This window comes from Terrapene carolina, unplaced genomic scaffold, assembly GCF_002925995.2.
Source record: "Terrapene carolina triunguis isolate 2854851 unplaced genomic scaffold, T_m_triunguis-2.0 Scaffold113, whole genome shotgun sequence".
Classification (NCBI taxonomy): domain Eukaryota; kingdom Metazoa; phylum Chordata; order Testudines; family Emydidae; genus Terrapene; species Terrapene triunguis.
In genome coordinates, this window is record NW_020664464.1 from 31,933,716 (window position 1) to 31,946,842 (window position 13,127).

Sequence of the window (13,127 nt, forward strand, 5' to 3'; positions counted from 1 at the left end):
CTACAAGGGGTAAAAATGGAAATAACTTCCTGTATATTTTAAAGTTTCCAAATTAGTCCAAGTTCCAGTCAAAGGTATTATAGCCAATATCTTCCTGGAATGCACCAGCATAAGGGGTTTGAGTCTGTTACCCAGATCCTGGCCCACTCCATGTAATCTGCTACCTTATACCAATAGGCTGGGTTTTTTGGTAACTGTGGTGGTAACCCTACACAAGACTGTGATTTTTCTCTCAAAGCCAGGCACAACTGGCTCAGCTTGATGTTTCCAGTACTCTAATGAGAAACTATACATACATTCTGCTGTTGCCAGGTAGCATGTACCAGTGCCTGAAAAATATGATCATCAAGCAACCCTTTGACTGGGCAGGGGAAAAGTCTGTCAGGGAAATGAGTAACATTCTTAGGAGACCTGAGTCACACATTTCAAACCTGAAAATTACCGGCTGAGACCAGGAGAGGGCGACGAGCACATGTAATGTCGATGATGGTTAGCAAAGACCAAGTTATTGAATGGTATGATGGTTTTCCTTTTTTTACTCCAAAGTCAATATTTATTTACCCACCTCATTTGTTCCAACAAGCTGTGTGCCTGAGAGAGAATATCAGTATATTTGTGACAGATCTAAATTCTCTCCCAAACATATGTATATGGAAGCAAAGTTTCCAGATGAGTCCTGCAAATGTAAACCCCGCCCCCCTCCATTCAGAATTTTCTGTGGACAGCTTGCTCTGGGGCAGGAAGGACACATGTGTTTAATTGGACAGACTCCCAGAATTCCACAGAAATTTACATTAAGTAAAACCTAATAATCATTTCAAGGTGGGACAAGTGTTGCAAAGAACTTCTGTTTTTAGGAATTGCTTTCACAACCCCGCTGCACATATAAACACACTCTCTTTTCCCCTGATGTATGTTTTTATAAATAGTATGTTTACTCCACTTGGAGTTCTCTCAGAGTATTTACCTTTGGGTGAACTCTAGAAGAAAAAACAATCCATCCATTGACAAAATGGGGACAGTATTTGTTAGTTTTTCTCCCAGAAAATGTACTGTTTGTGTTACTTCTAGGCCCACTGTAGACATAAACAACAATAATTTGTCCTACTAGATTCAGGCATGTAATTTTCTTTGTTTTCCTTGAAGAGGAAACTCCCTTTAGAAAGGCAAAGTAACTTCTAATTTCAAAGACCTTATAATACAAAATAAAGGGAGGTTACTTTGGTTAAAGCAAAAATAACCTTTTCCGAAAGCAATTGAATAAAAATACATCATTATCTTCAGGTGTAAATGTGTACAGTTTGAAACTCAGGATTGACATTTTCCTTTCAGGAGCTTTTTATAGTTGGAATGGAAATATGTTCTGTAAATGATCAGGCCAAAAAAATTGAGTACGGAACTTATTATTTTTCCACTTTTTTTTTTCGTGGTCTGGTTGGCATCTATTGGATTCTGTTTTTGTCCCTAATGTATTAGTTTAACATTTTGTACACAACATTTAAAGCCTTTCTGAAGAATTCAGAATAGCTTCTGTACTCACAGGGGCAAACACATACATATTACTCACATATCTAACAGTCTGGTGGTTTACCATAGTGAGAAATTGTCCACTGTATATTATGGTTTAACCTCAGTGTTGAGAGTTTTTTCATGAGTTCAAGTGAGTTTAACTTGCTTTTGCCCAAGGAAATTATTGCTTCACATTTACAGGATTATTTTGTTCACTGCTGGGATATGCTGCCATGTGTAAAATATTTTTATTGTATAGTAAAATAATGTTCTCATATTACAAGAACTCATCCATTTTCAGTCTCTCTCTGGTTATTGAATTAAGTCACTCATCTTGCAAGAGCTCAACTCTAGCCTCTGTTTGCCAGAAGCTGGGAATGGGTGACAGGGAATGGATCACTTGATGATTACTTGTTCTGTTCATTCCCTCTGGGGTGCCTGGCATTGGCTACTGTTGGAAGACAGGATACTGGGTAGATGGACTTTGGTCTGATCCAGTATGGCTGTCCTTATGTAAACTGTTATTTATTAAATTACTACTTACTATTTATATAGGACCAGGGGCTCTAGCGACAAAAAATGGAGGCTAATCCCTGTTCGGAATATTTTAGAATGTAAATAGAACAAAAGTAGCCAGTGGTCGGGGCTGGGATGTAACAATCAACTGATAGTTCAAGGGAGAAGGGACATGTGTCTTATTAGTTTCATGTTTGTTTGTAGGCCTGTTAGAAGTAATATGTCTTAATGAAGGATTTAAAGGAGGAGAGAATGGAGATCAGATTAAGTCAGGTGTATGGGACTGGATGGAAGAATATGGAGAGGAGAGAATGGGAGAGGACACAAAGTGTGGGTTAAACTAGCTAGTCTGGATACTCTATACAGATATAACACAGACAGATATGTTAGTTTCTCCTCTGTAATTTAAGCATGACCAGAAAGTCATAATTGGAGGGAGACGAATGAATACATAGTGTCCTATGCCCAGTTATCATCAGGCTTCTCTTGTACAAGCAGACACTTACGGCAACTGTGCTTTTGTTTTGCAATGTGGATTTTAGCTCTATAGGATAGGAGCCAGATTTTTAGTAACAGTGAATAGGGCTAGATAATATAAACCTGTGTTCTGAACATAAACTTCTAGTGGTTGAGAAAATTAAACCTTTTCAACCCACATAGGATTCGTTCTGATCCCAGTGTTAAGAAAACAAACCATACAACAAGAGATGAAATGTCCTTGCTCCTCCCTACCCCTCATCTCTATGACCATACCAGCTTGTTTTGTAACCCTGTCAGAAGATGGGGTTAGGTTGGGTTTATGTTTGGATATGAGAACCTCCAGGAAAACCCTAGTGTTACAGGAAGTGGTGTTCAGGCCTCAGGATGTGGCATTCTTCCCTCTCGGTTCCTACTCATTGGTGGTTTTGTCATTAAGGCATCGGGGCACTATATCACCTCAAATCACAAAAGCAAAACAAAATACATGAGCCTTCCTAACACTTCTGTGCATCATTCAAAGTTAATTTTAACTGCACAGTGCTCCAGAAGATGGATCTAAGCAGGGAAGTTGCTTCAGTGCCCCAGACAATGAAGAGCACATTCCAAAGCAGCAGCAGCACTTTAACAAGAGCACCTGCACTTCACTGTGGAGCCGATGGCCATAGCAAAGAAGTGAGGGCTTTTTCAAAAGTGCCCCTATTTAATGAGTGCATGAGGAGGGTTAGTGCTTCACCTACTTTTTTGATCTACCACCACCACTATCCATAGTGGATACCCCACCATGGTGTTACATGGCACTGTGATGCTGCAGGTGATGTCTTGTAGATGAAATGTAAAAGCAGCTTCATAACCATTTATATTAAGGGTTTTTCATAAGAGATGGGGTGTTAAATTCAAATTAGAAATAAGGCACAGTTTTTTTTAAGTCAGGGTAACTAACCATTGGAGCAATTTACCTAGGGATGTGGTACACTCTCCATCATTTGAAATCTGTAAATCAAGATTGGATGCCTTTCCAAGAGAGATGTTTTAGCTCAACTAGTAATTATGAGCTTGATGCCAAAATTCCTGGGTGAAATTCTATCATATGTGTTATGCAGGAGGTCAGACTAGATCAGGAGTCAGCAACCTTTCAGAAGTGGTGTGCCGAGTCTTCATTTATTCACTTTAATTTAAGGTTTCGCGTGCCGGTAATACATTTTAATGTTTTTTAGAAGGTCTCTCGCTATAAGTCTATATATTATATAACTAAACTATTGTATTGTAAAATAAACAAGGTTTTCAAAATGTTTAAGAAGCTTCATTTAAAATTAAATTAAAATGTTGATCTTATGCCGCCGGCCCGTTCAGCCCGCTGCTGGTCTGGGGTTCTGTTCACCTAGGCCGGCAGCGGGCTGAGCGGGGCCTGCAGCCGGGACCCCAGACCGGCAGTGGGCTGAGCTGCTCAGCCCGCTGCCGCTCAGGGGTTCCATCCGCCGGCTCCTGCCAGCTGGGATCCTGGCTGCCGGACCCGGTCAGCCCGCTGCCGGTCTGGGGTCCCAGCCCTGCCCACATACAGTGGGTTACCTACCTTCTCCCTGGGTCTGGCCCATTCTCTTCCTCTCTCTGCACTGAGCTGAGGGTGGGAGTGCACTGAGCACAGGACTGGAGGTGAAGGGTCTGGCCAAGAGCTAGAATGAGGGAGGGGGCTCAGGGTTGGGGCAGGAGGTTTGGGTGTGGGGCACTTACCTGGGCAGCTCCCATTTGGTGCGAGGGGTGCAGGTGGGAATGTGGGGGCTGGGTGCAGGAGCTCCCGTTTGGTGCTCAGGGTGGGGGTGGGGATGGGGGGGTGTAGGAGTCAGGACAGAGGGCTGGGGGCATGTGAGGGGGTGCAGGTGTCAGGGTGGGGGGTCTGGGTATGTGTGGGGGTGCCAGAGTCAGGGCTGGCGTCATGGGGGGGGTGAAGGAGTTAAGCAGAGGGCTGGGTGTGTATGAGGGGGGCACAGGGCTCAGGGCACGGGCCTGGGGGGTGTGCGGGGCTGTGGGCTGGGTGTGTGTGTGTGGGGGGGGGTCAGGGCAGGGGGCTGGAGGGAATATGCCCCTATTCCACCTACCCCTTCCCAAAGGCCCTGCCCCCGCTTCTTCTCTGCCTCCGCCGGGAGCAGCCAGCACGCTGACTCTGTTCCTTCCCGACTCCCTCCCTCGCAAGGGCCATCAGCTGATCGTCCGGCAGGGAGAGAGGGAGGGAGAGGAGGAGGAGGGACAGGAACCCAGCACACTGCGGAAAGAGGCAGGGGAGCCGGCAGGACCAAGCTTTTGCCCCTTGCCCCCGTGGGAGGGGGGGCGGGGGCAGAGAAGAGCAGGCTGGGTCGGGCAGGGCCGGGCAGGATTTTTAATGGCACGCTGCTGCCTGCCAGGACTCCGGCAGGCAGCAGCGTGCCATTAAAAATCGGCTCACGTGCTGTCTTTGGCACACGTGCCATAGGTTGCTGACCCCTGGACTAGATGATCATAATGGTCCCTTCTCTGGCTTAAAAAAAAATGTATGAATCCAAATTTCAGCATGTGTAATCTCACTCTACTCAGTCTACCTAGAACTTTCCCCAGCAGTTTCAATGAAAGAGTTTCCCTTCACTTCTTGTCTAAAACTGTCCTTAGTATTGCTTGTAAACAGCTGCCATGTTCCACCAGAGAGCTGTTTGCATCTCAGTTGTTGGTGCAGTATGTAAAGTACTGTGGGATCTTTCACAATAAAAGGTGTTATATGAATGTAAGTTATTATTGTTTAGTCTTTGTAGAGTGCTTAATTAGCTGTGGTGGTGACAACAGAGGAGGCGGAGAAGAAAGTGGTGTGTGTAAGAAAAAGAGAGAGAGATGATGATAATGATTCCTTCCCTTCCTCCTATAGGTCAGACACTTGAAATAATGCTCTACTCTTATCCCCGAGCATGAGAAAATAGAAACTTTAATGAGGCAAATTTTACAGCAGTAATTCTGAGCCAAAACAGTAGTGCTGAGAATCATTCCACTTTTAATACAGATTTAAAATGCAAATCAACAGCTACAATACGAAGTATGAAAACAAGAGCACCTCAGGGCTTCTTTTTATTCCTTTAAAAATAAATCGTAGGCCAACTAGAACCAGATTAAACATTTCACTGCAGTAATTATCAGATACAGGGACAAATTGACCCCTGGTGCAACACAGGTGACTTCCTTGGGAGTTATACCAGGAATGAATTTGACCCACAATGTTTTAATGAGGTATCTAGTATAAACATACTAAATGAGACCCCTTCCAGTGTGGGAAACACTAGCTTAAGGATTTTTTCCCTTTTATCTCAAGCAGGGACTTGACTCAAGAAACTTATGTGTGTCAAGGTTTGTGGATGTGTTCTGTTTCTCCAAAATTTCCTTCTCCCGCTGACATCCATGTCAGTATGGCTCCTGTAGGACAATGCAGGCTACCAACCCTGACTCACTCTCTTCAGGGGCCCAGCAGGGCAGAAAGATAATGTTGACAGGCCAAGGATTACCCTTCTGAACTCACTGATTTCCCTGGCTCTCAAGAGGAACTATGCCACTAAGAGCATCCATTTCCCCAGCCTCACCTGTGAAGCCTGATTTCTGTGGAGCAGTCAGAAGGGGGAAGAACAGAGTGAGGCCAAGAAGCTGGCACACTTTCCTGAATCTCTTTTGATCATGGCAGTGGAGAAGGTGAACTGGCATATTGTGATTGATGACAGAGAATTCTCAGGTAGCTCTTCTTAATGAAAAGCTTTTTTTTTAAAAAAAAAATCAAACATTTTACTGGAGATGGACCCCAACTATAAAGTTAGGATCTGACTGAAATGTTTGCCGACAAAAGTGCTAGTGTAGACAAAGCCAAAATGTCCCCAAAGTTTTAGGGACATTTGTGTGTGTGTCTGACCATATGTGTGTCTGTGTATTTGTATAGGTCTTGGGTTTTGGTTCAGGACCATCTATTAACAACTATACTTTGGAATGTTAGTGTTGCTATACACATCGATATACAGGAGGATCTTTTTTTCTAAATAAACACATGTAGAGACAGAAAATATTATGGTGAAAATCAGACCAAAGGAAAAACCACAGGGAATATTCTACTTGAGTCAGAATTGTAGCATGTCTACTTTGTTAAATAATACACGTAGCTGCATGAAAGGCTTTGCAAGGATCTAAATGACTTTAAAATGTTGCATTTATTTTAAGTGCTTCTGTAATGGCAAACACATTATGCAGCTAAGCAAATTATTGTGTATTCATTGTCTATGTCAGATTGGTTTAAAATCAAATGCAATAATACTGACCTGCTATCCCATGACAACTCTCATGCTTACTCCCAGAGGATCATACTTCAATCCATACCAGAGATTTGTTCAAGTATCTAGGTTATCAGTATTTACTGCAAAAAGAAAAAGAATTCAGTGATAATTTTTATATCTGCTATTGAAAATCCCAGTAGATTTTTCTCCTGCTATCTTTAATTGGTAGGATAAATACTATACATGTTACCTTGACAAGCTTTTGATGCCTCTTACAAAGCATTTATTTCAATATACCTGAGTTACTTTGAATTTTTTAATTCAACCATTTATTCATTTATCTGGGTAACTGGAAGAGCAAAAGTGAAATGTGACAGTTACCCATAGTTGAAGACCAGAATCTGGCTGGAGATATATTTGAAATGGATCTATTGTACAGCTATATAAAACAAAATTGGATAATAAAAGAGTATATGTTTGATCATAATATTGTACCTAAGACAAATGTTCTATATTCAGTTTGGACTAATCGGTTAACGTTGTTATTATTTATATTGCCATAGTGGCCAAAACTAATACGATCAGAGCCCCATCATGATGTAATTGAACAAACACCTCTGAGACCCTGCCCTGCAGAGCTTAAAATATTATTAAAGAAAATATGCAAACAATAGGAGGGAGTTGGGGAGGGACGATAAAATGGCAGTTACACAGGATAAGAATGTGAATACCTAGATGGCCTTTTATTTGATTCAGAACTCACTGTCTCTTATAAATCAGGTAAATAAAGAAAATCAGCTCTCCATGACTGTCATTCAACTAGCCACCAAGTTCTCCATACTTCTCAGAATAGTCACACTCAGATCTCCTACAGAATAATATTTAACAATGGAGAACCGATCACCAGGCCAGATCACCAGGTTGGGTAAATTGGAATAGCTCCAGTGAGGATCTGGCCCCTTGTCTCACATTAGCTGATACAGTATAGTCCAAAGATAGGAATACATATCTTTTGAGACCTCAGTTCACTTCAATCACACAGGAACTTTACTTTTTCTGTACCTATAGCTTAAACATTGAATGTGTATATATACTAACCTTATCTGGTGAGCTAAATAGCATTAATGTATCTCCTGGCAATTCCTTCAGGATGAATTCTTATAATATGAAGATTTTTACTTATCTGTACTGGGCTAGCCAGTTACCTTGCGTCAAATATGCATTGGCATTCATTTTAGATATGATTGCTCCATTACCTCCAGGAAAGACATATGCACTGGAAAATATCTCATGTCCTGCACTGAGTTTATATAGGGGTACACAGGCATACCGTCCTCAGTTCCTTCTCCACCACAAAGTCTGGTAGAGGACATTCTGAAGCAGAATGGAAGGAGGGCAAGTAGTGGAGCAACCATAGAGAGAGAGACATCTCAAGGAACTCCAGTTATTGCACAGGGTGAGTAACCTCTCTGTCTATTTGAAGAGTGTCCCTATGGGATCTCTACTTCAGGTGACTACTGAGCAGCACTCTCAGCTGGAGCGGAGAGCTTCAGAGCTGAGTCCAGGGCTGTAAACAAGACTGCATTCCCAAGGGCACCATCTGATCTGGAAGATGGAACTACTGCATAGTGTTTGGAAAAAGATGTGTATTAATGTCCAAGCTGCAGCCTTGCAGATCTCAGTGACGGAAATGTTCTTGAGCAGTGCCATAGAATTAGAGAGAACCCTCATGAAATGGGCCAATATCATAGAAGGAGGTTGCATATCGATAGATTCATATAGGAAAGTCTCTGGATGGAGGTTGTGGACCCTTTTGATAGGTCAGCACTTGACACTACCAGTTTCAGAGTCTTCCTAAATGGCTTGGTCCTTGGGTGGGAGCTTTCATCTGAGGGAAAAGTTTCCCAATGCTTTGATAAATCTCACTGTTGTGGAATGAGAACCCCTCAACTGGGGAGTGAAAGGCATTATAAACGCCAAGTGAACTCTCACAGAACTCATAGATAAACCTGCCATTTTCAATTCCAGGAAGTAGTCTAGAACAGCTGAGACGGAAGAATAAGCAGGTGAAAGACGTTGTTGTTCACACTAATGGTTGAATCTTTTCCACTTTTGAAGGTAAGTATTTTGGGTGGATGTTTTCCTAATGTTCAACAATACCTGTTGTATCTCTGCAGAGCAAGCAGTCACTAGTCCTGCAAACCATTGAGAAGCCACATCTTGAGGTGAAAACCTCCTAGGTTGGGGTGAAGAACCTGAACAGCCTTTTGAGAAAACAGATGAGAAATTGCCACAGGGCTGATTGCAGACAGCTAGGTGAATCAGGTAAGGATACCAGACCTGTCTTGACCATGCTGGAATTATTAGTCTGACCCTGGATATGTCTTGTCTGATCTTGTTCATCACTTTTCATATTAAAGGCATTGGGGGAAATGCAAACATATGTCCCTTCATCCATGGGAGGAGGAAGGCATCTCCCAGTGAGTGAAGGCCCAGTTTGGATTCAACAAAACTGACTGCACTTGTTATTGGGGATGGCAGAAAAAAGGTCCATCTCTGGAAACCTCCTGGTCAGAAATATGGGATTGAGGGTCCAAGAATCCAACTCCCACTTGTTGTCCTGGGAGAAGAGCCTGCTGAGAGTGGCATCTGTGGTGTTCTGTATGCCCGGAAGATAGGCCACCAAAATGAGGCTCTGATTGACTATGCACCAGTTCAATAACTTTATTGCTTCAGTACAAAGAGAAGGGGATCACATTTCCTTTTGCCATTTGATGTAAAAAGTGCAAGCTATGTAGTCTGTCATGATTTTGATAGCTTTCTCCTTGATTAATAGAAGCAAGTGAAGGCAGTCATTCCTCTCTGCCTTCAACTCCAAAAGGTTAATGTGTAGTTGAGATTCTTGGGCCAACCATCTTTCCTGAACAGTATGTGACACTAAATGTGCCTCCCAGCCCAACATCTGTTGTTATGGTGATGGATAGAGATGACTGGGTAAAGGGGACACCTGCACAGACATTGTGAGAATCCTTCCACCAATTGAGTGAATCTTTTACTTAACAAGGGACTGACACTTATCAGTCTAGCCTGTGTTTACTCAGTGAATAAACTGCTCTGAGTCATCATAGAAGCAGCAAAGACATAACCTTGCATGACGTGTTACAAAGGTACAAGCTGTCATATGTCCCAAGAGTTGGAGACAATGTACCGCCACAGTCTGACAGGGTTGTGAATTTGTCCATGGGAAGGCACAGCATCCAGAGAAGCTCCTATTAATTCTATTCTCGGCACAGGGGTCAACATAGATTTCTTGATATTGAGCTGAAAACCTAGCCTGAGGAACAGGGACAAATCTCATTGTAAGACCAGCTCTTAATCAGCCAGTTGTAGAGGTACGGAAAGATTATCATCACTTGTTGATGACGATAGGCAGTGACCACTGCCAGAACCTTCTAAAATATTCTTGGAGTAGGGGTAATGAACGGAAGTACTCAGTATTGGAAGTGGTCCTGGCCTACCACAAAGCAAAGGAATCTCTTTCAGACAAGTGAATCACGATATGCAAATATGCATCTTGAAGGTTGAGGGGTGAAAACCATCCCTGGATCCAATGATGGAATTATAGCTGCAAGAGGAATCATCCTGAACTTTCATACTTTCACAAAGTTGTTTAGGAGTCTTAGTTTTAAAATGGGTCTTCACCCTCTGTTCTCTTTTGGGACCATAAAGTACTTGAAGTAAAACCCCTTCCGTCTGTGCTGAGCAGGAACTGGTTTTGTAGCTCCTAAATGTAGAAGGTTGTCAATTTCCTGACTCAGCAAATGTTCATAAGAGTGATCCCTGCAGAGAGATGGGAAAGAGGAGTGAGGTGGGGGGAAGGGAAGTAAAATGAATGGTGTATCCCAATGTTATGACCTCCAAGATCTGTTTGTTGGATGTAATCTGCTCCCGTGGCAGTTGAAAATGGGAGAGGCAGCCTCCACATGTGGGGATGCAGGCAAAATGTTGCAGCTGGAGATGCAAAAAACAGGGATGATTTGGACCTTCAACCAAGCTGCTAAAATTGACATTTTGTCAATGAGGAGAGTTGTGTGGTTGAACCAGGTGCAGTGAGTGGTCTTTCTCTGAAAACTTGACTGCGGCCTTGGTAGCTCAGAAGGTCTTTGGAAATGAATGAACTGGATGGAACAGGATCTCTGAGCTGCCTGGGATCTTTTGTATCTCCACTTACTTGCAAGTGTGTAGATCTCAAGATGGCTCTGGAGTCTTTCACCGTGTGCAATGACTCATCAGTGTTCTCAGCAAAAAGTTTCAAACCATCAAAGGAAAGGTCATCTGTATTTTGGACTTTCCTAGGGAACCCAGAGAGCTGGAGCCAAGATGCCTGTTTCGTGACAACTGCCATGGAGAAGGAATGAGCAGCAGTGTCTGGAGCATCCAGGGAGGCTTGTAAAGATGTCCTGGCAAGCAGCTGACCCTTGGCTATGATGGCTTGGAACTGCAATGTTATTTATTGTTTGTTATAGATATTACCCCAATTAAGCAAGGTACTTATGCACATGAGTAATCCCATTAATTTGAAATGGGACCGCTCATGCTGAAAGTTAGTCACATGCTTAAGTAGCTGAGTGAATCATGACCCAGTAAAATACATGAACTTTTAAAACGAAGCAGTACTCAAATACATGAGTAAGGTGAATGTGTTGTGTTGAATACCTGTTATATCACTAGATTTTTAGGGCAATTTTTATGCAATATACTGGGGGGACAAGAGAGTTGGATGGGTTAGTTTTGTAATGAGCTTTTCAGCTCTCTATCTCTTGTTCAGAGCCAGTGGTAGGCTTTTCAGTGGCCTATGAAAACAAGTTAATCATCTTAGTCCGGTTCCTCAAGGATAGGTATATTGGCAATATTTGCAGAGAGGACAGGGGCTGAATGAACTTAACTAAAAATGGAGGATCTCACTTTCCAGGATTGTTGCCAGCACCTTTTATGACTCATGAGTTCTACATTCACTAAAAATTAAAAATAGTTCTTTGGAACAAATGATAAACAATGTTTGATAAATGGGCAAGACTATTCCCAATTATTGGTTTCTTCAATTTCAGGAAAAACAGTTACGTAATCAGGCAAAGCACAAGAGCTGTGGCCAGAATCCCAGTGTGTGGAAACATTTTCTAATATCACACATTGGTATACAACTTGCTATTTGTAACATTAGTAAGATTTATGGGAAGATTAGAAAGACGGAGACTTCATTTTCTTCAATGTTATATTTTCCTTCTTTTCTAGACTTTCCATTTTCGTCAGTCTTAGTCATTGTTCCAGTCAAGACCTAAAGTGGAGGATAAAATATTCAGTAACCACATGAAAAAGGTCTGAGAGACTGAGATGAACTGTCTGAAAAATGAGAAGAAAACCTCGTTAAAAGAAACAGGAGAGTAATGACTTAACAGTTGCTTGGCCTGTGCATGTGAGGGAAGTTACCATTTACCTGTTTTACTACTAGAAGACCCTGTCCTGCAAATGCTACCTACCAAGTATTTTTAAACTATCATGAGCAGGCCTCTTCAGCCAATGGGATCATTCCTGGGAGAAAACACTACGCTAGTCAGGAAGCGGTTGCAGGACTACTAGGGAAATTTACAAGAGACAACAACAAAAATCCCTACTGGTTTTAACACCTGGTATAGAGGAGCCTATTTTTATCACCATTTTAGTTACAGCAGCTGGAAAGCAACCAGGGCCGGCTCCAGGGTTTTGGCCGCCCCAACCAGCCAAAAAAAAAAAAAAAAAAAAGCCCCAAACGCGATCTGCGGCGGCAATTCGGCGGGAGGTCCTTCGCTCCGAGCAGGAGTGAGGGACCGTCCGCCGAATTGCCGCCGAAGAGCTGGACCTGCCCCCCCTCTCCGGAGCGGCCACCCCAAGCACCTGCTTGCCAGGCGAGTGCCTGGAGCTGGCCCTGGTTGTAAAAAACAGTCCAGCGGAGAGAGCCCTGTCTGCACTAAGGCTACCACCATTTCTAACACCAATTCCACTGAAATTATTTTGCATATGTGGCAATAATGGGCCTTAGTGCTCCTTTATCTATCTAACAAAGGCCCCAGGTCCTGCAAATGCACATGCTTAACTTTTCATCCATTGAAATTAATAGGACTCCTTCTAGTAAAGTGTTATACAAAAGGTATTAATTCTTATTTATTATTATTATTAATTAGATGATAGCTTAAACATCCTTGTATTGTAGGATCAAGTCCAATATTTATACTGAAATTATTATAACCAGTACTGTACAAATGGACAATTTTTATGTTATTACAAAGAGTAGGTGGCAAATTTGTCCGGAACCAGCTTTGC